At 38.2% G+C, this 27,748-nt stretch overlaps 1 protein-coding gene across 10 annotated transcripts in view; it reads left to right on the top strand.

The window, feature by feature from the left end:
- The window catches only part of PDE4D (phosphodiesterase 4D), a 1,495,323-nt gene that overhangs the window by 1,373,133 nt on the left and 94,442 nt on the right, over positions 1 to 27,748 (top strand). The window lies entirely within an intron of this gene.

Below are 27,748 nucleotides of genomic sequence, written 5' to 3'. Positions count from 1 at the left end.
CTCTGATTTGGGTGAAGCATTGGTGAACCCAGAGGAGAAAACATCCAAGTCCTGCGTGACACCAAGAAAGGTGCGTAGATCATCAAAGCATACAGATAGAGGTCCTCTGTTCTCCCTTCTCCCTTCAAAGAAAACAAACTTCACAAGCTAGAGTTTGGAAACGAATGCACTTCTAGACAATCCTCCTTGGTGCATCGGCCTCAGCAGGAGGCAACATCCTATAGTATTGGTCCAAGATGCCAGCTCTGGAGTCACACTTTTCTGAATCCCAGAAAAGAGTGTTATCACTACTCTTGACACCTCTTGCCTCCTAACCTCAGTTTCCATTGTTGGAAAAGAGGAATAATAATAGCAGCACCCTTAGCAGGAGGATTAAACGAGATAATCCACACAGTGCTCGTTACAATGCCTGGTACACGGGCAGCGTTCAGCAGGAGGTAGTGTGCTACAGAGCTGCTGGAGCTACTATCCCTGTCGAAATTTTACATGAAAAATGGTGTGTGTGTTGGGGGCAGAGGATTATCTAGGGTTACTGCCTGGGGAGGGACAGTTGGCCACCCAGACAGATCCTTACAGAGTAGTATTTTCCTTGGTGAATTAACTATATTCCAGGGTTTGCCTGTTGACCATGCAGTCTTACAAAGGTGATCTTGTGCTTTTCAGGAATGCTGACTGCCACTTTCAAAGCCCAGAAGATTTAATTTATTGTATTTTATTTTTTTCTTTAATTTAATTTTTTTATACAGCATGTTCTTATTATCTATTTTATACATAGTCATGTATATAGTCAATCCCAATCTCCCAATTCATCCCCCCAGCACTTTCCCCCCTTGGTGTCCATACCCAGAGGAGCCTTAAAGCTAAAATATCAGTTGATTAGTCCACACATTCTCCCTCTACAGGTAAGTTCCGAAGGCCAAGCGCCTACGCAGTGTGGATTTAGAATAAGCAGAGTCACACGTGATCAGAAGGTTGACTGTTTCCTGGTTTTGAGGACCTAGGACATCCAGGTGAGCAGGAAGGACAGTCTTTTTTAGGACGACAGGTTCACTCCCTGGGCCCACACAGGCACCCCCTCTTCCCAAGGGCAGCACAAGTCAAGTCGCCTTTTTCTCCAATTTACTTGCTAGCCCCCCTCCCTTTAATGGGAGCATTCTTTCTCCATCTGTGTCAACACCTCAACCAGTTACTGTCTGGGTTCAACTTGGGTGTCTCTTGCAGATGATTTTGCCTAACTCTGGATCAATCTCGTAATTCCATCCTGAAATATGGTAGATGATTTTATTTCATCCATTTCTGGACTCTAAGAGGAATACTTCAGTGTTGCTCCCTTGCACTCTTTTCTCCAGACCCAGCAGACCAAGAATTGACAAAATGCTGAATCAAAGCTGGGCCCAACAAGCCAAAGGCATGTGCCAGCACTGCACTCAGCTTTAGGACTGGATAGAGCTTCAGCCCGGCCTAGGCCCCCCTTAGCTCTGTCAGCACCTCCTGCTGTCCTCCTCTGCTAGCCCTTGGCAGGCCAGAAAGTCTGGAAATGCTCTGTCTAAAGACTGACCTCTATTGCTTTGGCCTTGCCCTAACTTGGCATCCATGAACAGATCCACTTCCACGCTCCACAGTCAGTGGAGTCTCCTTATGGCTTTTTATGGTACCCGTACTTTTCCTTCCCAGCATGTATCACAAATGAAATGAAATCATCCTTTGTGCGTATTTTGTTGTTGTTACTGTTTAATGATTAATTTGCCCATGAAAGAAGAAACTATGTTTGTTTTTTTTACTGCTGTATCCAAGAGTTAAAACAATACATGGAACATATAGGGTTTAATGAATGTATATTGATTGATTAATGATTTTTAGGACAACTGTCTTTCAAACTGAGGGGCATAACCTACTTGTGCATTATGAAATCAGTTTAGTGGGTCACAACCAGCAGGAAGAAAAGAAGAAATGGAATAGGATAGAAAAGCTGATCGATCATGTCACAACCAGCAGGAAGTAAAGAAGAAATGGAGTAGGACAGAAAAAAGATGATCATGTATCACACATGAGGAATTCTTTACTTATTCCACGTGAATATGTCTAGACAACACAACACATACACACATGCACAAATGCACACATACTCTGGAATCTGAATAAGGTGCTATTGTCTAGGAGGGGTGATGCAGGGAGTGTTGTTTGAAAAAGCCTGCTCACTTTTATAATAACTTTTATTTGTAAAAAAGAAAAAAATTCCTAGAATTTTGTGCGCTCAGCTCTAATAATAAGGTTCAAAGCCAGTTTTGACGAGTGTGTGTAGAAGGACAGGGCTAAATCTGAATCTCCAGGTAGGTGTATGAGTTTTATATTCATCAAAAGAAGGTGCTGATTTAATATATTGATATATGCTCTGTTTCAGTTTTCTATGGCTGCATAACAAACTCTTCCAAAGAGTGGTGTCCTAAAAAACAACCATTGTATTCTGCAGTCGGCCCTGGGCTCAGCTGGGCAGTTCTGGTCTTTCTGTAGTCCTGAATGTGGCTGCATTCAATCGGCTGGTTGACTAGAGGCTGGGGGCTCAGCTGAGATGACCTTACCTCTGTGAAGCTGTCTCTCTTCACCGAGTGTCGGGTCCTTCCTCTCTCTCCATGTGGTCTCTCCAGCAAGGTGTTCAGACTTCCTTACCTGGCAGCTCAGGGCTCCCAGGACTTCTTAAAGTGTAAGCCCAGAACTGGCACCTGGCCAATTTTGCCACCTTCTGTAGGTTAAAGCCAGTCCCAGGCTCAGTCCGGATTCAAGGAGAGGAGACTAAACAAGTAGTAATATTACGACAAATGTAATTGCATATCATACTCTCCTTGGTCCAAACTGCATATTCCTCCCACCTCACCTCTGTAATGTTTTGCTAATGTGAGCCCTATTTCCTGCAATGCCTTTCCTTGACCTCTCCATTTATTGAAATCCTATTCATTCTTCCGGGTCCGGCTCAAAGCTACTTCTGCGTCTGTTTCCTTGACACATCCCCTTATCTCATGCTGGAAAGAATCATGCCCTTATCAGTATTCTCAGTACTCAGTACTCTCATGGCGTCATGTCTGTATTTCATATCATGCCTTGACATAGAGTTTTACAAACAATGCACACAGGTGTAGCTCCCTATCTAGATTCTAAGCTGCTTGTGTAAGATTAAGTGATCAATAGCTTTTGAAAAAATAAACTGGTTCTCTGTGCCTTTTCCATGATAACCCTACATATTTATAATTTCTCACTAGTATAAGGAGACAGGTAGTGAGATGCTTAAAACTACTGGAGTAAAAAACCAATATGGAGCACCAGCATAAAACAACAATTACCTTTTACATCTTTAGAAATCCCTTTTCTAGACAGTAATTTTCATATCTGGATTTTTTTGTCTTGTGTTTTTCCAAAATAGTATATACTTAATTTCTTTATATGGTGATCTCCCTTTGACTATCACAAAGGAGCTTCATCTCTTATGTTGGAAAAATATACATTTCCACCAATTTATATGTTATGGAAATGATTGAAGAACCATCAGCCTTTATACAATAGTATCATCGATCAAATACATAGCAGATTTGAAGTTACCCTCTATTACTGTTAGAACTATGGATTTTTCCCCTGCCCCAACTATGTACATTGGTCGTCTTAATTTGTGATCTGTGGGCCCCGTGGTGGTTTATGTCATTCAGAAGGAAGTTCAGTGAACCTTCTGAAATTATACGTATAAATGTGGGTACACATTCATATCTGCATTTTTCTGGGGAGTCATCATGTTTTCCAGTCATCATGTTTTTAAAGTTTAAGAACCCCAATTATATATTGATTGTAAATCTGCTTACTCTCTTAGAATTCCTCTCTTACTAATCCAGAAATAAGATTATTTTTCTACTTCATATGCAATCAGTTTCTTCTGGAGAAATTGGACATTTACATAAACGCTTCACTCTGTCTTTCATCTTTGCCTTATACTTCTAGTTAACACTAACATTATGCCACAAACCCTGCTACCCGAGATTCCCTGTCATCTCTCTGGAAACTTCACCAACATGAGCTTTCTTAAACTGGTGGACTTGCTACCTCTCGTGTGAACCCTGGACCAGCTGTGTGAGCATCAGCTGGGCACTCGTGAGAAACTCGAAAATGCAGACCTGTTAAATCAGAACCTGGCGACTTCCCTGACAGTCCAGTGGTTAAGACTTCCCCTTCCAGTGCAGGGAGTGTGGGTTCGATCCCTGGTCAGGGAGCTAAGATCCCACATACCTCAGGACCAAAAAACCAAAACGTAAAAAAAAAAAAGGAGCAATACTGTAACAAATTCAATAAACACTTTAAAAAATGGTCCACAACAACAACAACAAAATCTTAAAAAAAAAAAAAAAAAATCAGAACCTGCATTTTAACAAGATCCCTGGGAGATTCCTAAGGACATTAAAGCTTAAGAAACCTAGAACTGGTGCATCTAATATCTCACTTTTCTGTTTTTCAAACTTTAAGGATTTGTGTTTTAAATTTTCTATAATTCCATTAACAATTATCAGAGGATTTATATTTTAATATCACCTAACAGTTTTGATTAAATCTCTTAACTTCAGAATTTGCAAGGGGCTAGGAGTGGGAGAGTGAGTCAATTAGTTGGTCTGAGTATTAAACAGCACTACTGGGCTTCCCTGGTGGCGCAGTGGTTGGGAGTCTGCCTGCCGATGCAGGGGACACGGGTTCGTGCCCCGGTCCGCGAGGATCCCACGTGCCGCGGAGCGGCTGGGCCCGTGAGCCATGGCCGCTGAGCCTGCACGTCCACAGCCTGTGCTCCGCAACGGGAGAGGCCACAACAGTGAGAGGCCTGCGTACCGCAAAAACAACAACAAAAAAAACAGCACTACTATTCAGGACATATGTATAGTTTCTGTGATTCCCAACAGAATTTATGGTACCTACAGCCTCTACTCTTTGTTTTAGTGTCTGTGCTTCTCTACTGTATTTAAAAACATTTACAGGGAGAGGGCAGTAAATTAATTATTTTAAGATGAATATTATGAAAGAAATAACTTCACTAAAAAGTGAAAATGCAGTGCTTATGCTGAATTACATTGGAAAAATCCAGTTCATAATCTGAAAATTTTCTAAGGCAGAATTTTCTGGCCCAGTTTCTCATAGTAAATCTAACAGTACCAAATTAGACATCTTTTCTGCTCTATGGTGTGTGTACCAAACACTCTTTCTCTCCAACATTTGACTTTCATCTCTAAGAGTTTAGGGAATTTATGGCTTGGTGCATTTGATGTGGCACCGTTCCACATGTGAGGCATGGTAATTTGGATAGCACGATAGAAGTGTGTGCCAAGAATAATTGGCTTCTGTATTGCGGAACAACTCAAATACTATGTGTATCACAGCATGTAATTTGGGTGTACAGATGCCTGTAGTTCAAAGTGCTTTACTCCTCTGCAGTGGCAAGCCTGACTTCCTGTTGGCTGGCCCCTTGTGTTTGCATTCAACAGCCTGGGTGCAGTTAGAAAGAAAGAATCCATCTAGAAAGTGCATTCTCAGAATCCTGCAAATGGATAGACCTTAGCTCCAAGATTCTTTCCCTCCCTGCCTCTATCCCCTCTTTCCTTCCAGTAAGAATAATACAAAGCAGTTCTTTCACTGCTTACTTTGACTCTTTGTCAGCTTTCTCAAGCAGTGTTTCCCTTGCTAATATTAAGAATTAGCTGAGGCTCTGATACAACATGCAGATTCCCAGGATACTCCTCTTCAAATCTGATTGAGTAGCTTGGGAAGGAATAGAAGAACTTGCATTTTTAACTAGTGTCCCAAGCTTATAACCAAGCTAGTTTGAGAAGCACTAAAGTTCTCATATGGAAAGGCTTTGGAGTAAGATGGACCCCGGTTATCAACACCTCCTATATGACTTTGGGTGAATTACCTAAACTTTTTGAGCCCTGGTTTTTGATGTGTAAGAGAGGGGTAATGCTACCTCATAGTATAGCCATAATGGGACAGCCTGTATAAAGCACCCAACATAGTACATGGTTTATAGTTTAGAGTCAGTGATGTTAATCCCTTTATCTCATTGCAGAGTAAGGCTTTTGAAGGGTTAATTTTGAATTTTCCCCAAACGTTTATCTGTGTTAGGTATAATTTCTAAAGTAAAACACAGGTAATGAAACACATCCAAATTTTAATTCAGCAAAGGTTTTTGAGGGTCTATGGTATGTCATGAACTTGAACATACAATTATCTAATTTAATCATCACAATAAACCCTATATGTGGTAGATATAGTCATTCCCATATAAGAGATATATCAACTGAGGCTCAGGGATAACTTTACACTTAGTTAAGTGGCAGAAGCACATCTAGATATTAGAGGCCCAGTCCAGTAGTCTTTCTCCTCTATCATGACAACTTTTGCCCTCGATATTTTGTCTGTTTTTAAAATAACTAACGTCTACACCCTTGTCCACATATTTACACAAATAGCTATGAAGGTACAAAATAAAGTTAATTTTCTGAGTGATTTTTTTTTTTCAAATCATCTCAATTATTTATTTCATGAAAACTATTTATATGGATCAGTGGTCCTCAGACTAAAATGCATGAAGGGTCAGGCAGGTAATGTAAAAGGACGAGCTGGGCAGCTATCAGGCAAGAAGGAGTGGTAGGGACTATGGAGAACTAGAGGGAATAGCCCATCTAAAGGAAGCAATTTCTGTTCAGCTCCAGGCTCTTGTTGAAGGGCCAGGATGTGGGTTCCCTAATGTCAAATCTTTAGCTTTTTTAAGACAGGAAGAATTCCAGAATTTTATGTGAAATTTCCCAATTTTTAAACAATGTGTGTGGGCCAAACCACATCTGTGGACCACATCTGGCCGGAAGACTGCCAGTTTGCAGTCTTGACCCAGCTGCCCTTAATTCTCCACTTCTCTTGACCTGGTAAATAGTCCATTTAAATAGCTTGGATACATAGTGGGCCCCTCTGGGTAGTGTCTTCATAGTATACATACATTTTCAGGACTGACCTTTAGTTTCCCAGCTTCAGAATTTTTATTTTCTCAGAACCCAGTTAGGTTGAGTGCTCTTACTGATATTCAGAACTCAAGAACTTCATGCAAAAACAAGGACACTAATTAAATAATTTACAGTGAGAAATAATATTGCTGAGTAGATAGGATACTATATTAGCCTGATCAGTTAATTCTCTCCTTGTAATTCATCTACCTGGGAAGCAAACTCCTAATCAGAAGCTGCTTTCGTGCATAGGGAGTCAGAACCCAGAAACTGACGGACTTGAAAGAAGTACCTCCCTGTAATGGGTCTTAAAATCTTCCTCTCCTTATGGGAGCCTTGCCAGTGGGTTGAAATGTTAGGACTCAGCCCCCACCCCGACTCAGATATGACAAATACACACTGACTAAGTGCCTCCTTTACTGTTATAGGACTGGTTCTCAACTCATGCCCAGAGATTTTATCAAAACACAGATTGAGGGGCTTTATACCCCAAGGATTATGATTCAATACTTCTGAGGTCGGACCTGAGAATTTTGCATTTCTAACAAGTTCTCAAATGATGCGGATGCTGATGGGCTGCTAGATGGGGAACTCCCTTTGAGAACTATTGGGTTGGCCAAAAAGTTCGTTTGCGTTTTTCCACAAGGTGTTATGGAAAACCCAGACGAACTTTTTGGCCAACCTGATACTTCGCTCCGATTCATCTTCACCTGCTGCTCTTGTCTGTGTCTCTGCTATGCTAAGATAGTCACATCCTAATTCTGGGGTTGGAACTCGGATGGTTGGCCAATTTTTAGGTTGTCATTTTTACCTTTTTGAAGTATTTCACTTAAGTGATTTGATTAATTACTTTAATTTGTCAAATCCAAAATGCCATTAATTGTCAAACACACCTGGAGTTTAGAGACATTAAAAGTGCGAAAAAATGAATGCATTTTTTTTTTAGGGTCACTGCAATTCAGTAAATTAAGCCTCAATTTGGGGTAATCTCCCTGGATTATGTTATTTAAAGCTCAACTGGGTGGATACATTTGAAGAAAGGACTATATCTTCTTTGACCAAACACAAGATGAATTTTAAGCTTACCTTTCCCAGTTCTTTTTTTTTTTTTTTTAATTTTTATTGGAGTGTAGTTGATTTACACTGTTGTGTTAGTTTCAGGTGTTCAACAAAGTGAATCAGTTATACATATGCATATATCAACTTTTTAAAAAAAATTCTTTTTCCATATAGCCACCTTTCCCAGTCCTTAGTAGAAAAGATGCTGCTGGCACAGTGATCTATGGCTGACTTTGTCATCTAATTGAAATTTATTGTTATTGTATTTGTCCTCTGCTGTGCTCCGATCCGACCCTGGAATGCCTGATCTTCACTATGGAATGAATCTCTGTTTGCCTTACTAGATCGGTAGGGCCATGCACCTTTTTTAAACGGTTGATTATCAGACTCACTGTTTCCTTGGCCATGCAGGAAAGGACAATTAGGACAAGGGTTGCTCAACTGTCCGAATCCTACCTTGTCTTTATGGTCATAAATTACTGGTCCTACGAAAAAAGGACTTGGAAAAAATGACTGTTAACTTCAGTAAGCATCTTCAGGCATATGTAAGAGGATGGCTTGAGAGGCAGAAACTCTGACTCCATTCTTGCACTCCTCAGTCTATTATTGGAAACCTCTTGGGGGTTCATTTATTTATTAGTTTTTGAAAAAAAGCACTAAGTGAAGTCCCTTAGTTATGTAAATATTAGGCCAGGCATCTCTTTCTTCAGAGAAAGAGTGTGAAAAGAGCTCCCCCTTTTCATTAAAACCTGCCCCTCTCCTTGGCAATATTTAAAGAGAGAGTAGACCAGTTTACCTAAGAATTTGGGAGTGTACTAGGAGAAAAAGAGACTGAACCCTCAACTTTCTCTCTGAAATGAGAAGTAAGGGAAACACATTAAATGGATCAAGGTGGCGTCAGGCAGTCTGTGGTCAGGAGAGAATGTTGATACAACAGGCCTTGAAGGGGTTAACACATCAGGATGAAGGGGAAGCCTGAGCTGCCTGCTCTAGGCAATGACCTAAGGTTGATGATGAGGGCTGACTTTTGTCTAAATAGGCGAGAGTGATCAAAGAGCTACAGTCTTGGAGTTTGAGGCTGGTCCAACCTAGAAGCCATGGGAGTCCTGAACCAGCAGGACATAGAACTTAACAGGACCAGTGTTCAGCTGTGATACCACATGGCGATGGCAGAAGCCTTCATGCTAATTGGCAGTCTTCTTTCCACCTGAAGTTTAGAAGCAAGGCTCTACTTTAGACTGAATAACCGAGAAGGGGGAGTTTTCAAGGAGGTGAGACTGGATTTCCTACTGAAAGGCTCCAGTGATCAACTGGAAAAACAAAAGAGATGTGACAATATTTACATCTAAGTATTATGCCAGCCTCTGTGGATATGGAATCAAGTGAGACAAGATCTATTATGACAAGCAGGTAGACTCGAAAGAAAAGTATTCAAGGCTAGCTAGGGAAACTGACAGTTATTCATTTAGCAGACTATTGAGTATCTCCTGTGTGTCAGAACTGGGACCCACAGCGAGATGAAATAACACAGCCTCTACACTCAGAGGGTTTTCCAAACTCAATAGAAAAGCTGTAATACTGGAAGCGCTTGTAAAGATATACTCGTTTTCTGTCCAAGCTTCCCTGTCTTCTAGAAAAGGCTGGATATACATACTGTAGATAGTAATTGACTTACACCTTAGAGGCCATTTGGAACCTCTCCATAAATAAAAGAAAAAAGGGCATTTCAGACAGGGAACAGCATTATAAAGTCACAGACATGTGAAAAAAAAGATGATTATTTCTGAGTAGCTAGTAGTATATAGTGTACAAACAGATGGAATCGAAAGGAATAAGATTAGGTATGAATGCAGGTAGAGACCACCTTCTAAATTTTTTTACCTTATATTTACAGATAGTGGTTTACCACCAAATATATGTATAGCTTGCTGTGTTCTATATTTTTGAGAACTCACTTAGGTGACCTAGGTGGAACAGGTGGTGAATGAGACTGAGAAAAAGGATCAGTGAAGCCCCTGGAAACAGGGAGGGAGACCAGTTTGGGAGAGCATTAAAACGTTCTAAGCACGACATTGTGAAAGAAAATTGGAATCTGTACCCATATGCTGAGTGTTATGGACAATAAAGATGGTATAGACCCTGCTCTCAACATGCTTAAGCCATAAAACAAGTAAAACTTGAGAGCAGGAGCCTATGTAGTTCAAAGCACTGAAGGAAGTATACAGTAATGACTTGCCATCGTGGTTGTATTTGGTTGAGAATGCTGCTGGGAGGAGAGTGTGAGGAAGTGATTGATGACTGTAGTCCAGGAAGATATAAGAGGATTAGAAGCAATGGCTTAAAAGAAAAAAGGCTTCAAAACATTCAAACCTCCTTTGTGTAATGGTGGACACTATTTTGAGAATGTCAATTTCAGGAGACACCATAATAATGTGTTTGTGTGTGTGCTTAAAAAGCCACCACCATAAAAGATCTGGAGTCCACTCATAAAGTTCAAGTACCAATTTTTGCCCGTGAATGTGGAACATTCTGCTTTCCTACAAACATAACTGTCACATTATAAGGCATAGCTCTCATTTTCTTGGTAATTTACTGACAATATAAACATGTATATGACTTGTGGTAAATATGGCGATTCTCACTTCATAACCAAAGAGGGTGGATGTTATAGCTTGTGAGCGGTTATAACCGTAAAGCCTGCAGTGTGAGTCACCAGGTTGGCCCAGGAATTAAGATGTGTTATTATTCATGCTGGTTAGCTGAAGTTCCTGAGCTAACCTTGTTGGAGTTTGCATTGTTGGCAAAGGACAAGATCTTTAGTGATAGATCAAGTGTATGAATTCTGCTCCTAGTTCTTTGGCTAACTGGTTCTGTAGTGTGGGGAAAACTTTTTAATCTTTCTGTTCTCAGTTTCTCTATCTATAAGCAAGGGATCAGACCAAATTCCACCCAATATTGAGAAATCAGCAATTCTGTGGTATGGCAGAGACTGCTAATGATGACTAAATATCCTCAACAGATTTGTTCAGTTGGTGACCAGTATAATGATTGTTACAAAGTGAATCTTAATTATATTGGGTGGCATCTGCCAAGCCTAAAGACAACATTTCTTGGCCTCCCTTAGAAATAGGTGTAGCTAATGAAATGTAAGCAGAGGGACCTCCTGCCCAGAAGCACCCCCTTTTACCCTTGCTCCTCTTCCTGTAGTATTGACTTGGGATAGTTCATGTGATGACTGGAGCACCAGTGGCCATCTTGCAACCTGAATGGTCTTAAGAATACAAGGCATATCTTAAGGATGGTGGAGCAGAAAGAGAATAAGAGCTTGGTTCTCTGGTGAAAATAGTGTCATCATTCAGCCGTGGCCTACCTCTGGATTTTCTTCATATGAGACAAAAATAAACCTCTCTCATTGAAGCCACTACTAGCCACCTAATTCGATTTCTAACTAGTGTATTGGTATCAGGTTACCTTTATATTATTTTACATCACTAGGTTCTCTCTTTGCAATTTTGGAGACAATAGCTTATAATAAACCTGGAAGTTTTTGGTGCTATGAGGTGCAACATAATTCACCAAATATCTAAAATTAATTAATGAATGAATTTATGAAAACACAGCCACAATATGTAAAGAATTGCCAACGTTTGGTACAGACTGGGAGGGAGAAAATCAAGGGAAGTTTATTAATCAAGGAAACTACAGAATTTTTAAAATATTGGAAGTTGTTGGGATTTGGGGAGCTAAAAGTATTTTTGATCTTAGTTTGTAGCAAGTTCACATTTTAATAGAATGGAAACCTCTAGTTTTCAGTACACCTGTGCTTTGATCTCCTTGTCTGTCATTGCAATGTGATTATGAGGATTACTGGGTCATTCTCAGTCTAAGTTGTTTTTGTGATTTAATTTTCTGGGAGAGGAAGGGAATCATTAAAGGATATCATTAAAATGAGAGACATGAGGCTTGTAATTGACCTTCCTTGAAAGTAGTCCCATCTGGAAGATTTTATCAGTAAACATTTATCAGTGCATTTGGCTTTTAAGCAGATTCTTCTCCTCTATTCTTTAAAATAAGCAGGCAAAGTCTAAAAAGAAACCACATGAGTGCCCATAGGTTGCTTTTGTGCATACTCATTGGGAAGAAAATTTATATGTAAGAAAAAAATTCTCTCCTAAGATAATTATATGAGTCTTTTTTTAAGTTTTGCTTCAGTGATTCTCTTTCTCAGATTATAATTTGCAGGTAATAGTGTTCTTCAATGACAGTGCTTTGTTGTGATTTGTTTTCATGTATGTTCAGAATGGAGGTGTTAGGAGGGATACGCTATTTGTGAAATCTAGTGTGCAGGTGCTTTGAAAATCTGTTAAAGCTCTGTTAAGCCCAGCACTAGTCTGAAACTTCATATTGTACTTTTCTAAAGTACCGGAACTGTTTTTTATGAAGACAGACGTTGCTGTGGTTTAAATAAAAGTACCAACATGACGTTATCACCTACCAGTCAGAAGACATAACCCAGGCAGTCTCGTAAAGTTGTGTTTTGGGGGTATCAGAAGAGTTGCTTCCATTTTCACACATCTTAAAGTTTTCCTGTTTGGTTGGTTTTGCTTGTCGACTTGTGTGTTTTGATAATCACAACCTTTGTCAGTTCCATATCCACTTTCAGAGAGAGAAAATTTCTTTTTTAAAAATCTACTTTGAAGTCCTACATTTACTGAAATATTTCCCCTCATTGATAGCCAACTCTGTTTCTTCCATTCCCTTGAGCATACTCTCTAGTCAATTAAAAAAGCAACATCGACATATCACACACCCATAAGCAGTTATTACACACTTGTTTTCACACTCAGTAAAATGTCCTGGCTGCATTTCTCCTACACGTTGTATATTGATGACTTCATCTCTCCACTTAATGGGGTTCTATGAGGTTTTAGGTAAAGTATGGGTACCATTTGGATTAGACTTGTTTATGAGGGTGAGTCTATGGGTCCTATTATCAGAACTCTCTCCATTTTTGGCTTCATCCCCAGTTTCCATACACCTGGGGACAGCACCAATGTCAGAATCCTAGAGCTGTATCTTACCAGGTTTTTCATCCAACAAAAAAAAGAGCTTATCTCTCTAGTAGCTCCCATACAATAAGGTTGTAGACACTACAACCAATCACAGTGACCCCACCTAACAGTGAGCAGGTTCCCTGAAGGGAATCAGGGTATTGTTTTCCAAGGAAAGGAAAAACTGAATACTGGGCATCCGTAAAGACCAATTGCCCGGGCTTCCCTGGTGGCGCAGTGGTTGAGAGTCCGCCTGCCGATGCAGGGGACGCAGGTTCGTGCCCCGGTCTGGGAAGATCCCACATGCCGTGGAGCGGCTGGGCCCGTGCGCCACAACTACTGAGCCTGCGCGTCCGGAGCCTGTGCTCCGCAATGGGAGAGGCCACAACAGTGAGAGGCCCACATACCACAAAAAAAAAAAAAAAAAAAAGACCAATTGCTCACTAGCCATACAGGCCTATTTCTTCATGAGATAGCAACTTCTCATTGTGTATGGACATCATGACAGATCAACCACAGCTAACTACTAAATTCTGAAGTCTTATTGCATGCCTGAACTCTAGGCCAGTTACGTCTGTTTATAGCTCAGAAGGACTGCCACAGCAAAGGGAGCAGGGCAAACAAACCACATTACACTAATTATCAAGTTAACCATTGCTAGGGCCCACCTTTGTTCACAACTTGATGCCCCTACAATGGACTCCCACACAGATCACTTATCTCCATCTCGAAGGAAAACACTAGATGTTTTTATCCTCTTACTTTTCTCTGCAGTAACCAGCACAGTGCTTTGTACATGATACACAGTTAAGAAACACTTGTGAAATGAATAAAGAACATTTGAGGGAAATAAAAAGCAATCATTCCTCATCAGGAATGAGTTGAGAACCAGTGGCATAGCCTGTTTGACAGCTTGGACTGGATTCTGTTTCAGGTTTGGTTTTTGGAAACTCTCCTTATTTTAAGTAGGAATGATTATTAAAATGATTTCATACTTATTAATCTATTATGATCAGTCTTAGCCAATTATAAAAATGGCATGGAATATTAGGGGGGAAAACTTGAATGTTATAGACAGTTGAGCATATTGTATACATAGTGAAGAAAATATTTTCTTCATTTTTTTTTTTTTTTTCTGGTAGCTGAGGTAATACCAGAAGAACTCAAGAGTAGACTTGAAGTGATATCAGAAGAAGGTGGTTACCCAAGTTTACTGACTGCTGATAGGTGGCCAGAAATAATGAGAGGGTACAATAGATATGTTCAGTTTTCTTGGCACACATAGCTATTTAATTATCTCATTTCTGAAAGAACTATAGCTCCACTGTTACCTAAGTTTATCCTGTAGCCGTTTAATATAGTAATACCCCTAGTGTAAAAGAGGGAGTCAATTACTGTGATAACCTGGATCCTTTGTAAAAGAATACTAGCATACCAAGGAGGGTTTTTGTTTTTTGTCTTAGTCTATTTTTTGTCCCATTCCTTTTTAGGTAAGAATTAGCATCTAAAAACACCACATTAGGGCTTCCCTGGTGGTGCAGTGGTTGAGAATCCGCCTGCCGATGCAGGGGACACGGATTCGTGCCCCGGTCTGGGAAGATCCCACATGCCGCGGAGCAACTGAGCCCGTGAGCCATGGCCGCTGAGCCTGCGCGTCTGGAGCCTGTGCTCCGCAACGGGAGAGGCCACAACAGTGAGAGGCCCGCATACCGAAAAAAAAAAAAAAAAAAAAAAAAAAAAAACACCACATTATGGGATTGTAAATACAATGTTTCCGTTGTAACTTAATAAGCATAAAAATAAACAGTCACTTCTCCACTTTTGCCGTACAAGAGAGTTGAATGCTGGGTCATCAGTTACTAGCAAAAGTCCTTCTTTTTTATTTTTTTAATGACTTGCAAATTTGCTGGTACTATACAAAGTCTAAGCGAAACTGACTTCAGAATGAGTATTGGGCTTTCATTGTTTACTGCATATTGATCACTGACCCATCTTTTCAGAGGTATCAGCTGTATGAAAATAATAGTACACTTTTTCAGAAGCGCAAAGTTGGTCAGAGTTCATCGCTTTGCTCAGCCTCTTGAGACCCTGACCCAATGATGTTAGCAAAAAAAAAAAATTGTCTCAGGACTCCAGAGTCTCAGAGAAGTGCTGAGAGTACCCATCATTCATTCCTGTGTTTCTACATTTAGTTTCAAAGTTGAGGATAAAACCTAGCTTCTGAGATTCCCTCTTGGGGCATCTTTTGTGTCTACTTGGGTTCCACCAGTCTTTCATTTGAACCCTCAGGCATCTCAGGCATGTGTTAACTGTAATTGAATTGTAAGTTACAAATATATTTTCTCAACATTTTGCAAGCATCCTTCCATTGTTTTCTAACATTGGTGACATCCCAATGTCTATTCAAAACCTATTGTTCTTTGTAAAAAAATTTTATGAACTTCTCTTCATCCCTGATATCTCTGCACTTCATGATCAATTGTCTTGGTCTGGGTGTTCATCCGCTGTCCTGGGCGCACACTAGATCTTTTCACTCCAGATATATGGGTCCTTTAATTCTGGATTTGTTTTCTTTTCTTAGTTCATCGATAATTTTATCTTTTCCATTTTCTCTGTTTTCTCTTCCTGGGATTCGTTAGTTGAATGTTGGACCTCCTAGATCAGATCCTTTAATCTCCTCACTTTTTTCTTCTTCTTTTTCATCTCTTTGGTGTTTTGTTATACCTTATAGAAATTTCTTCAAATTTATCTTCCAACCTTTCTATTAAAATTTTCATTTTGGCCATTTTATTTTTCAATTTCAGTACTTTCTTGTCCTCTGCTGTTGCCTTTTTAACAGCATCTATTCTTATGTCAGGAATGCATTATCTTTGTACACAAATGATAGTTCTTTAGAGGTTTTCCTCTGTCTGTTTCCTGTGGATTTCTTTATTCAGTTGATGTGGTCTGCTTATACTAGTCTCTCTTCTTTATTCTGGATAATTTCCTCAAGAGGCTGTCCATTCATATTTAAAGATCTCACACACCACACACACACACACACACACACACACACGCACACACACACACGCAAACACAAAGACAACCAAACAACAACGATGATGGCAACAAGAAATATACCACCAAAGTTCTTTGAAGTGGACGGGGCTTCTCAACTGCAGAGTTTCACTATAGCATGATTGGGTGTTCAAGTGGGTTATTCTTTGGGAATTCTGAAGTGTCATCATGACAAGATTCTCCAATTTCTGCCTGGAAGATATGCAACTGAGGGTATATATACCTGACTGCTAGTGTTTGGGGAACATGGCTTATAAGGAGTTTGTATGTCTTACTGGGAACTCTGCAGTTAAGCATCTGTTTTTCAACCTTGGGTGTGACCTTGTTTGCCACTGATGTCCTCAGTTTGATGTCTCTCTAGCTTATTTGCTCCATAAAAGGTAAGATTTAGTCTCCAACAGGAGAGGGAAATAGTTGGGATCCAAAGTCTCCATATAATTTTAATGTACTTTCAGCCTCTCACTAAACTCCTGCCTTCCTTAGTGTATGCTGCCTCTAAGCTCTGCATCTCTGGATTGGGTAGAACGTATTGGTTCACTTTCCCTTGGAATATGCTCTCTGTAATCATCTTCGCAATTGTGCTAAGGCAGTTTCTACTTCTCATCCACTCTCTCCTTTCTAAAAATCATTGAAATTTCTCCTTTGATGATCTCTCCTCCCTCATTATCTATGCCTTTGTGGATTTGTGTGTTTTTATTCCCTTACTTTCATTTTCGTGAGGTGTCAGAAAGAGGAGAAGATAAGCATGTGTAGTTTCCCCATCTTTGCTAGAAATCCAGGGAAACTATAGCTGAGGAGGAAAGTGGCTTGGAAGAGGACTTAGAAAAAAAGTGATCAAACAAGTTGGATGAAAGATCAACAAGATTCTAGAAGATCCTGCTGCTGACGAGAGCTAACATTTATTGAGTGCTCATTATGTGCTTGGAGTTTTGCAAAATGTTCTTTATGCGGGACATTTATTTTTGTCCTTGTAAGAACACCAGAGGTAGGCACTGAGTCATAGAGAGGTAATATGACTTGTCTAAGTTAGTAAATGGTAGAGCTGGGATTTAAATCCAAGTCTGACTCCAGAGACCATCCTCTCAACCACTAAACGATCTTGCCTCCTGTAAATTGCTTAAACAGGGATTTTAAATGAAAATCTATCTGAAAAAAATATTTCTCATGTCTATGATTTAGGAGACTTTCTTTTCTACCAAAATTATTTATTGGCCTACTTAATAATGTTTTAAGACTAGAAAATTCTTTCAGGTTTGAAAAGTAGTAAGAGAACTTTCTTCAGATGAATAGATACTATCTGTAGGACTTTATGAGACTTAGGTACTCATCATTTTACAAACCTATAGACCATCTATTTGAATTCTGTCCTCTTACCATTTTGTAAAATAAATATGCTCTTTACAACTGTGTTTTTTCTTTTAATATTCATTGGTATATAGTTGCTTTACAATATCATGTTAGTTTATACTGTACAGCAAAGTGAATCAGCTGTATATATACATATATCTCTTCTTTCTTGGATTTCCTTCTCATTTAGGTCACAGCAGAGCATTGAGTAGAGTTCCCTGTGCTGTACAGTAGGTTCTCATTAGTTATCTATTTTATGCATAGTATCAATAGTGTATATATGTCAGTACCAATCTCCCAATTCAGCCCACCCCCCCCAACTGTGTTTTAAATCATGTGTAGAGAGATGGAGGTTGCATCTGTACAACAGCAAACATCTGGAAGAAAAGAATCCCCCACCAAAGCTTGTTAAAAGAGATTCATAAGCAAAGCATGCTTTCGAATTATGAAAACAGATTCATGTCCAACATCTTGAAGAACTCTCACATGTATGTTTTTGTTTCAAATATAGCTTAGAGATCATTAAGATTAAAATTCAATTGTGTGCTCTGTTGTCTTTGCCATCAATTTCAGTTAAACCAGACTTGCTTGGCAGTTTCGGAGAGAAAAGTCTTCAGTGCTTTTCCTTTTGAAATTTTGACTTCGGGTTTTTTTTTCCCCCGTAAGTACATATTATTTAAGGAGACTCTTTATGTTAAACCTCTAAATCATTCACCAGGTGGTCTTCATCAGCACTTATACAGATGAAATAGAACTAAAAGTTTCCACAAATTAATCTTTTTTTTTTTTTTTTTTTTTTTTTTTTTTTTTGCGGTACGTGGGCCTCTCACTGTTGTGGCCTCTCCCGTTGCGGAGCGCAGGCTCCAGACGCACAGGCTCAGCGGCCATGGCTCACGGGCCCAGCCGCTCCGCAGCATGTGGGATCCTCCCGGACCGGGGCACGAATCCGTGTCCCCTGCATCGGCAGGCTGACTCTCAACCACTGCCACCAGGGAAGCCCTAGACTTTATTTTTTAGAGCAGTTTTAGGTTGACAGCAGAATTGAGTGGAAGAGCTTTCCCATGTACCCCCTAGCCCCATACATGCATAGCTTCCCTATTATCAACCCACCCCCACCAGAGTGGTACATTTGTTACAACTGATGAACCTACACTGATACATCATTATCACCCGAAGTCCAGTTTACATTAGGGCTCACTCTTGGGTTGGGAGAAATGTATAATGACGTGTATTCACCATTATACTTTCATACACAGTATTCTCACTGCCCTAAAAATCCTCTGTGTTCCACCTGTTATGCCTTCCTCCCCTCCCTTCCCCCACTGGCAACCACTGATCTTTTTAACACTGTCTCTATAGTTTTTGTCTTTTCCAGAAGTCATATAGCTGGAATCATACAGCATGTAACCTTTTCAGTTTGGCTTCTTCCACTTAGTAATATACATTTAAGTTTCCTCCATGTTTTTTCATGGCTTGAGAGCTCATTTCTTTTTGGCGCTGAATAATACTGCATTGTCTGGCTGTACAATGGTTTATTGATCCACTCACCTACTGAAGGATAGCTTAGTGCTTCCAAGTTTTGGCAATGATGAATAAGGCTGCAATAAACATATATGTACAGATTTTTGTGTGGATATACGTTTTCAGTGTTTGGGGGATAACTACCAAGTAGTGCTATTGCTGGATCACATGGTAAAAGTATGTTTAGTTTTGCAAGAAACTGACACACTGTCTTCCAAAGTGGCCAAACCATTTTGCATTCCCACCAGCAATGAATGAGAGTTCCTTTTGCTTCTCCACCTCCTCACCAGCATTTGGCGTTGACAGAGTTACAGACTTTGGCCATTCTAATACGTGTGTAGTGATATCTCATTGTTTTAACGTGCATTTCCCAGATGACGTATTTGGAGCCACTTTTCATATGCTTACGAAATGTGCCTCTTAAAGAATTCACCTATTTTTTCATCAACTTACTTGTTTGCTTACTGTTGAGGTTTAAGATTTCTGTGTATATTCTGAATGACAGTTCTTTATCAGATGTGTCATTTGCAAATATTTTCTCCCCAGTCTGTGGCTTGCCTTCTCATTCTCTTAACATTGTCTTTCACAGAAGAGAGATTTTAAATTTTAATGAAGTCTAGATTATCGATTATTTCTCTCATGGGTTATGCCTTTAGTGTTGTATCTAAAAAGTCATGACGAAACCCAAGGTCATGTTTTTCTCCTGTGTTATGTTCTAGGAATTTTATAGTTTGTGTTTTACATTTAGGTCTGTTACCCATTTTGAGTTAATTTTTGTGAAGTTAATTTTATAAGGTCTGTGTCTAGATTGTTATTATTTTTATTTTTTTGCAATGTCTAGTTGTTCCAGTGCCATTTATTGAAAATAACATCTTTCCTCCATTGTATTGCCTTTGTTGAAGATCATGCTTCTTTGTCAAAGATCAGTTGACTGTATTTATATGGATCTATTCGGGAGCTGTCTGTTCTGTTCCATTGATCTATTTGTTCCTTCTCCAATACCACATGCCTTGATTACCATAGCTTCATAGTATCTTTGTAAATTTTTAAATCATGAACTATAAAAACATTTATAAAAGTACATAGAACAGGGCTTCCCTGGTGGCGCAGTGGTTGAGAGTCCGCCTGCCGATGCAGGGGATGCGAGTTCGTGCCCCGGTCCGGGAAGATCCCACATGCCGCGGAGCGGCTGGGCCCGTGAGCCATGGCCGCTGAGCCTGCGCGTCCAGAGCCTATGCTCCGCAACAGGAGAGGCCACAACAGTGAGAGGCCCGCGTACCAAAAAAAAAAAAAAAAAAAAAAGTACATAAAACATAAGTGTTAAGTTTAACCAATAATTTTAAAGTAAACACCTATTTTAATCATCCCTCTGAAGCACCCTATTTCTGTTTCCTATCTCCAAAGAGATAACTACTGTCCTAATTTTTTCTTTTCCTGCTTGTCTTTATGGTATGGTTTACCACTTAATGCATCCATCCCAAAACAAAGGAGTTCAACTTAGTTTGTTTTTGTATTTTATGTAAATAGGCTCATCTTGTGGATACTTTTATATTTTGCTTCTTTTACACAATGTTATACTGGTAATATTCATCAATATTGCATGTAGCTGAGGACCACACATTTTCATGACTATATCGTGTTGTGTTGTATAAAGTAACCACAATTTATTTGTCCCATCTTCTCTTGTTAGGAAGTTGGGCAGTTTCCAGCTGGAAAATATTATGAATAAAGATATTATGGATTTTCATTTACACGTATCTTAGTGCTTATTAGCATGCATTTCTGTGGGGGAATATACCAAGAAATGGAATCTTGGGTCATGCATGTCTTTAACCTTGCTATGTAAGGGGAAAGTATTTGATAAAGTGCATAAAGAGTGTATGAGAATTCCTGTAGCTCCACATCTTAGCCAAAAAACACATTGTATTGTCAGATTTTCTGATTTGTTTCAAATATGGAGATTTTATAATGAGATCATTGCATTTCCCTGATTAGTAATGAGGGTGAGTGCTCTTTCATATGCTTCGTGGATATTTGAACTTTCTTTTTGTTGTTGTTATGCTTTTTCATGACAAGTGTTTTCTAAAAGGCATTTTCAAGCACCTTTTAGGAAACCAAAGGCCCGGTAGATACAATATGTGCCACAAGCTGTCAATGAGGAAGGCTAATAATACTCTAGAGGACCCAGTGATGGAAACTTCTGAGAATCTGTAGTATATAGAATGCAAATATTAGTTTGGATTCAGTGTCATTGTACTTGTTTCCTATCCTATAATCTTTTGCATCCCTTCTCAACATTTTTATAATTTGGGACTGCCTTTGAGATATTTTTCCTTATTGTTGCTCTTGTGTATAAAAGAGATGGTAGTAATGCTTCTCAGGCCAGTATGTCTGTGTATGGCTTATTTTGTAAAGAGTTTAAAGAACTTTAAACTTTTGAGATAGAGAGGTGGCCAGGGCATTAACATACTCCTTGTCACTGGAGGAGACAGATCTCCCCAGAGGGAAATGGCTGCTTCTTTATTGACATGGACCCAAGCTGTGCACAGAACTCAGGTTTTTTAACTCCTAGGCTAATGCCAAATGCATTAGACATGGCACCAATTGTTCTATGCATAAAACATGAGCAGTGTTCATCACCTGATTGCTAATACCAATTACCTAGAACATGAATTTTTTAAAAGAAAGATATATGATGAAACTATATATGATTTTACAGATGTTTCTGATAATTTTTAACAATTTGACTGTATTTTTCTAGTTTAACTCCTTCTCGAAACCCCTTTAACTCTGCTTATCCTATAGTAATTGTTAGTGTTCTTAAACTGATCAAGAAAATAATGTATATTCCTCTCTAAATAGCCAGGCTTCCTACCTTCTTGCTTCCTACTCTCCTCCCATCGAATCTCTCCCTTGGGTTTAGCAATAAAACATGTAGCTTAATATGTTTAGTGGGAGCTTAAACATTCCATGCTGGTGTCTCACCTCATCTCTGCCTTCATGTGGACTTTTCTCAACGACTCTTTTTTTTCAGACTCTTTAAAATGATTTAATGTACTGTAAAACAAAAATCCTTGAATTTATGACACTTTTCAGTTTATAAAAGACTATGTAAAGGCGTCTCCTCATAGGCTGTAACAAGTGCAAGGACAGTGAAACTCAAATAATCAAATGACATCCTTAAATTTATTTCACTATTATTTATATGGTGAATTCAAGATTAAAGACCTGGTTTTGTAACAATCCATCTAGTACTGCTTTTATAGGCAGCACAGTACAATTGTAAAAAGTACAGATTATCTGTGCTTAAATTCCAGTGCCACGCTAACTAGCTGAGTTACCCTGGGCAAATCACTAAGGCTCTCTATGCCTCAGTTTCTCCAGCAATAAAATGTGTATAATAAGAGTTGTGAGGATTCAATGAATTAATACCTATAAAGGTTTTAAAAGGTGCTAAAAACTGAGCTTATCCAATGTAAGTGCTCAATAAATGTTAGCTCTGTTGCAATCTTTTCTGATTATTTACTCTTAAAGAGCAATAACATGTTACCAGAAATAAGAGGTGGAGCTGCCAGAACTAAAAGTGATTTTTGTAATCATACCTATCAGCCTGGATTAATAGCTTTAATTTCTTCATCTATAAATATAGAATAATTAATCCCTAAAAAAAATCCCTAAACATTGTAAAACTAATACATAATGTTGATTAGAACTCAATACAGATTAGTCTATTTATCTTAATGAAACCATATCACCCTCAGAGCTAAGCTGATAACCTGAAATCATGCACAGCCTCTGTTTCTTTTCTGAACTCATAATTCCATCCTCCAGCCCACCTAGTACATTTACGCCAGAAAATCTGTAAGTTGCCACAATTGCTTGAAGTATAACACTGGGGGTTTCCAGGCAGCAGGGTCTTCTGATGATAGTATACATTAATAGGCATCATCTAAAGGCAAAATAAGGCTATTCCACAAATGTGGATTGAATTTCTACAATGGTCTAAGAACTGTGAGGAACAGAGAAGATATTACGATGAGTTCTTGCTATTCTTTTGAAGCTAAGACCTACATGACTGAATGATTAGAGAAAAAAAATTTGCTCTGTAAGGGCCAGGATGATGTCTAATTCACCTTTGTGTTCACTCACACTAACAAATAATTGATTATTAGTGAATGAATGAATGAATTGCAGTAGAGAAAAGAAAGATAAATACAGATAGAGGTCATTGGTCCATTTAACAAACACCTATTGAGTGCATTGGAATTGTCAAGGTGTGTAACTTTTAGCTCCAAAATTTCTCATATAGACAGCATAAGCCTCTGAGAGTTGTAAAGTGTACTTAGAAATCTGTGACCTCTTAAATTTGAGAAATGCTGATATGGAGATAGAATCAGGGTGAATACGAGAAAGACAGGCACCAGGAAAACTGCAATAACCACACATGAAACAAACAGGACTTGAACTAAGGGAATTCAGAAGAGAAGAAATAAATCCAATAGTTATTTATGAGGTAAAACAGTCAGAACTTAGTGATGTCCAGGGGTTTGGGCTTGAGAGAGAGAGGACTCAAGGAGCATGCTTGGATTTCTGGCTTCAGTAAGTGGGTGAGTGATTGTGGCATCTCAGTAAGAGATCTCTCCATAGCAAGGTAGCAGACAGACTAAGTAACAGTGTTGGAAATACAGAGTGTGAGGTGTCTGTGCACATTCAGGTGGAGATTTCTGGAATGTGGAAGAGCAATTTAAACTGTAGTTTTCAGAACATAAGTAGGTAGATATTGCAGTTTGGGGGGTAATTTACTCACAGGGGCAATGAGTAGGGCGAGAAAAGAAGTGTAGAGAAAGACGAATCCAATAAAGAGATTGAAAAAGAGTGACTGAGAAGTAGGCAGAAAATCAGGAGAGTGGTTCCCAAATCCAAGGTAGGAGAGAATTCCAAGAAGGTCTGAATTGTTGGAAAACCTGTGTGGGGAAGGTAATTGAACTGGGTATGGAAAAACAAATGGAATAGATAGGGCAGAAAGAAAGGAAGAGGTATGGATTCTGGCTTGGGAGACATTAGAAGCAAAGTCTTATAAGAGATGTAAAATGTGTGCAAGAGGCTTGGCTGGAGTAGGCAGGACAGCACAGGGCTGAAAGATGGTCTCTGAAACTGAACTCCTTAGGTTCAAATCCCAGCTCCCCACTTTTAGCTATGTGATCCTCAGCAAGTTATATAACCTCTGAGCCTCAGTTTTCTCACGTGTAAAATGGGGACAATAAGAGTTCATTCTTCGTTTAACTTGTTTATTTTTTACTCTCCTGTATAGATGCCCTTGCAAAAGTTAGAATGATTTTATATATACAAGATTGTTTATAACTATCTCTGAATATTTTATTCTTTGTTCTCCTACCATCCCAGCCCCATTTATATTTTCCCATTTATGGATACTTTATTTTAATAAACAGAAGTTTTAAACTGTTTATATATAGCCCTATATATAAATATATTAAAGTATATAGATATATTTTATATATCCTTAGCAAGTCTTTTCCTACCCCAATATACATACCTATGTTTTACTGTAGTCCTTTATGGATTTACATTACATGTTGAAATTTTTAATAATTATGGAATATATTTTATTGTTAAGTCAGGGCTCTGATAGTCTTTACCTAGGTTTCCTAGATTTTCAGAACGCTATTTATTAAATAATCCATAGTTTCCTTATTGGCTTGAGATGTCGCTTCTATATTTTACTAATTTTAAGGATGGCTGGTTCTGTTTTTAATCTTTATAGCCTGTTCCTATATAAAAAGCATCACGGTATAATTAGTATGTATAAAAAATACATTTTAGTATCTGGGAGAACATGTGCCCTCTTAATTAATCTTATTTTTCAAAATTTCCCAGTTATTCCCACTTGGTCTTGCTAATTTATAAATATTACTTTAAAAATTATAAAAATTAATTTTATAATCAATTTGTGAAGCCCTCCCAAAAAAATCCTACTAGAATTTTTATTGAAATTGCATTAAGTTGCTAATTACGCCGTTTACAAGTGCTACACAACTACTTATGAAACTCCTGAAAAACTCCTAGTTCTTAAATGGTAAATATTCACAGTCAACAAAGGATCACGAGGCCTTTGAAGGAAACCAATAGCAAGAACAAAAGGAAACTAATGAGTGAATAAAACAAATGTATTTTTCTAAAGAAAATTTGTCTTCTGTTTCCAGAAGAAACAGAGATGATAAAAGGTATAGGAAAAAACCCTTAAAATATTAAGTTTTCAGAGATTAGGGGAAGAGTACATTCATTAAGTATGCTCAGGTTTCTGTGAAATAGGAGCAGGATGCTGAAAAAAATAGGAAGATTGGATAAAAGACTGAGTGTGCTTGGAGACTGAATTAGTCAAACAAAATCTCACAGAATGTAGAACAAAGAGAGGGATACAAAATATGGTAGAAAAGAGATAGGAAGAGTGAGATGGCAGTAGGGAAGTGAGAAGAAACAGGAAAAAAATAATTGGAAAAAACAAACAAACAAACAAACAAAAAAACCCCTTGACATGAAGAGTGATTCAAGTCCTCAGATTGAAAGGTTCATCCAGTGCCCAACAAGGGAAAAAAAAACAAACTGAGACACATGCTGATAAAATTTTGGAATTCCAAGGATGAGAAATTGATCCTAAAAGGTTCTAGAGAACAACAAAGGATCTTTCAAAGGTATCAGACTTCTCATCAGCAAAGCTGGAAGCTGGGACAGACTAGGCAATGTTTCAAAGTTCTGAGGAAGATTAAGCAGAGCCCTAAGTTGATAGCCAAACTATCAAGTGTTGGGACAAACTAAAGATGCATTTAGACATATATGGGCTTTACACTCCAATAAAGATGTTTAAAAAAAAAAAGAAGGAAATTAAAACTGAGAAAAAAAAAACCATATATGGGCTCAAATTTACCAGTTTACTTCCTATAGATCCTTCCTACTGAAAAAATATATATATATTGCTCAAAGATACATTCAAGCACAACAAAACAACAAGAATTCTACACAGTTCACCTAGGATACAAAGAGCACTGGAACCAACCCAGCTGTCTTATGAAAATAAATCCCAGGATGACAACAGTGGAATAGGCCTAGAAAGCAGGCAGCCTAAATTAGAAAGAGTTGTCACAGAGTTCCAAGAAAAATGTCTTCAAGAAGAAAGTAGGTATCATAAATCAAATTGCATAGTTAAGAACCTTTTAACATTTAAAGCAAAGTTAATTGCCTTAAAGTTATAGATTAATCTGTCTTTATAATATTGAGTCTTCCCATCCAGGAAATTAGATATATGTATATTTTTCTAGTTTTTTTTAACATCCTTCAGTGAAGGTTTATAGTATTATTTATACAAGACTTTAATAGCTTTTATTAAATTTATTTCTAGATATTTTGTATGTTTTATGCTATTGTAAATGGGATACTTTATTTTCTAACTGGTTATTGCTGGTATATAGAAAGCCTGTTGTGTACTATATGCATTTTATAATGTTCTGCCTTTCTTTTAAATCAAAATGTCCTGCCTTTCTTATATATTTTAGTTGGTTGCCCTGAAATTTTGAGTTACAGAATTATCATCTGAAAATATAATTTTGTACCCTCCTTTCAAACATTTTGTACTTCGTATTTGATTTTCTTATTTAATTACCTAGGTTAGAATTTTTTGAGCAGCATTAAATAGTTGGAGACAGTGGGTAGCCTTGGCTTGTTTCTGATTTGCTTCATTGTTAATTATAGATATTGAATGAAAGCTATTCACTAGCATAATAAGGACCCCTTCTTCTATTCCTGTTGTACTAGGAGTTTTATTTTATTGTCAACTTTCTAATAAGCATGCTTGGATGCATCATGAACATTGTTGAATGGTAGGAAAAAGATCGTGGATTCAATTTTATACTATAGGGGACCATTGTAGAATAATTTGATTTTGAGGAAAAGATATATAAAACTGTTTAGTAATTCAGCCATCCAGTGATAATTGTATAACCATATGGACAAAGGTAGAGGAAGTACATACAAGAGGATTGAATTTAATAGATAGGTCAGATAAATAAATCCAATTTTCTTACCTGATTTCTTTTTGCCCAAAAGACTCAGAATATTTGATAGCAAAACAATTTGAAATTGATGTTGAATAAAATTCATACACGACTGCTAAAAACAGACCTATTTTTCTGCTTCTTATCATGTATACATACATATAAAAAGCAAAACTGAACAGCAGGAAATTATTATTCCTTAAAGATAGGACAGCATTCAACTTTCCCTTCTGACATAGGGAACACCAATGATTGATGCTCTAGTCATTTTTCTCAACAATTTTCTAGTTTTTATAAAATATTGTTTAAGCCATAATTGGCTCCCACCATCTATTTTGATGACTTAAATTTTTTTTCAAATAAAACATAAATGAGTTTTCATATTATGTATAACCTGGCAGAATTTAAAAACATGAATTATCCTTGGAGATGGTAGGACTATGCTTTCTCCTCATTTTTCTATAAACAATAAACTTTCAATAAAAATAATCAATAATTTGAGTATTAATATTTACTTGAAATTACTCTATCACTGTTTCATTAAAAATGTCTAGCACATAAACTTCTTGGGATGTTGATGAAAACTTTTCTTATTCTGCCCCTTCAAAATGACAGATAGTATCAGGCTATA

This window comes from Kogia breviceps, chromosome 4 (genome assembly GCF_026419965.1).
Source record: "Kogia breviceps isolate mKogBre1 chromosome 4, mKogBre1 haplotype 1, whole genome shotgun sequence".
Lineage (NCBI taxonomy): Eukaryota > Metazoa > Chordata > Mammalia > Artiodactyla > Physeteridae > Kogia > Kogia breviceps.
The sequence above is the reverse complement of the archived record's forward strand: the minus strand, read 5'-3'. Positions and strand labels throughout refer to the sequence as shown.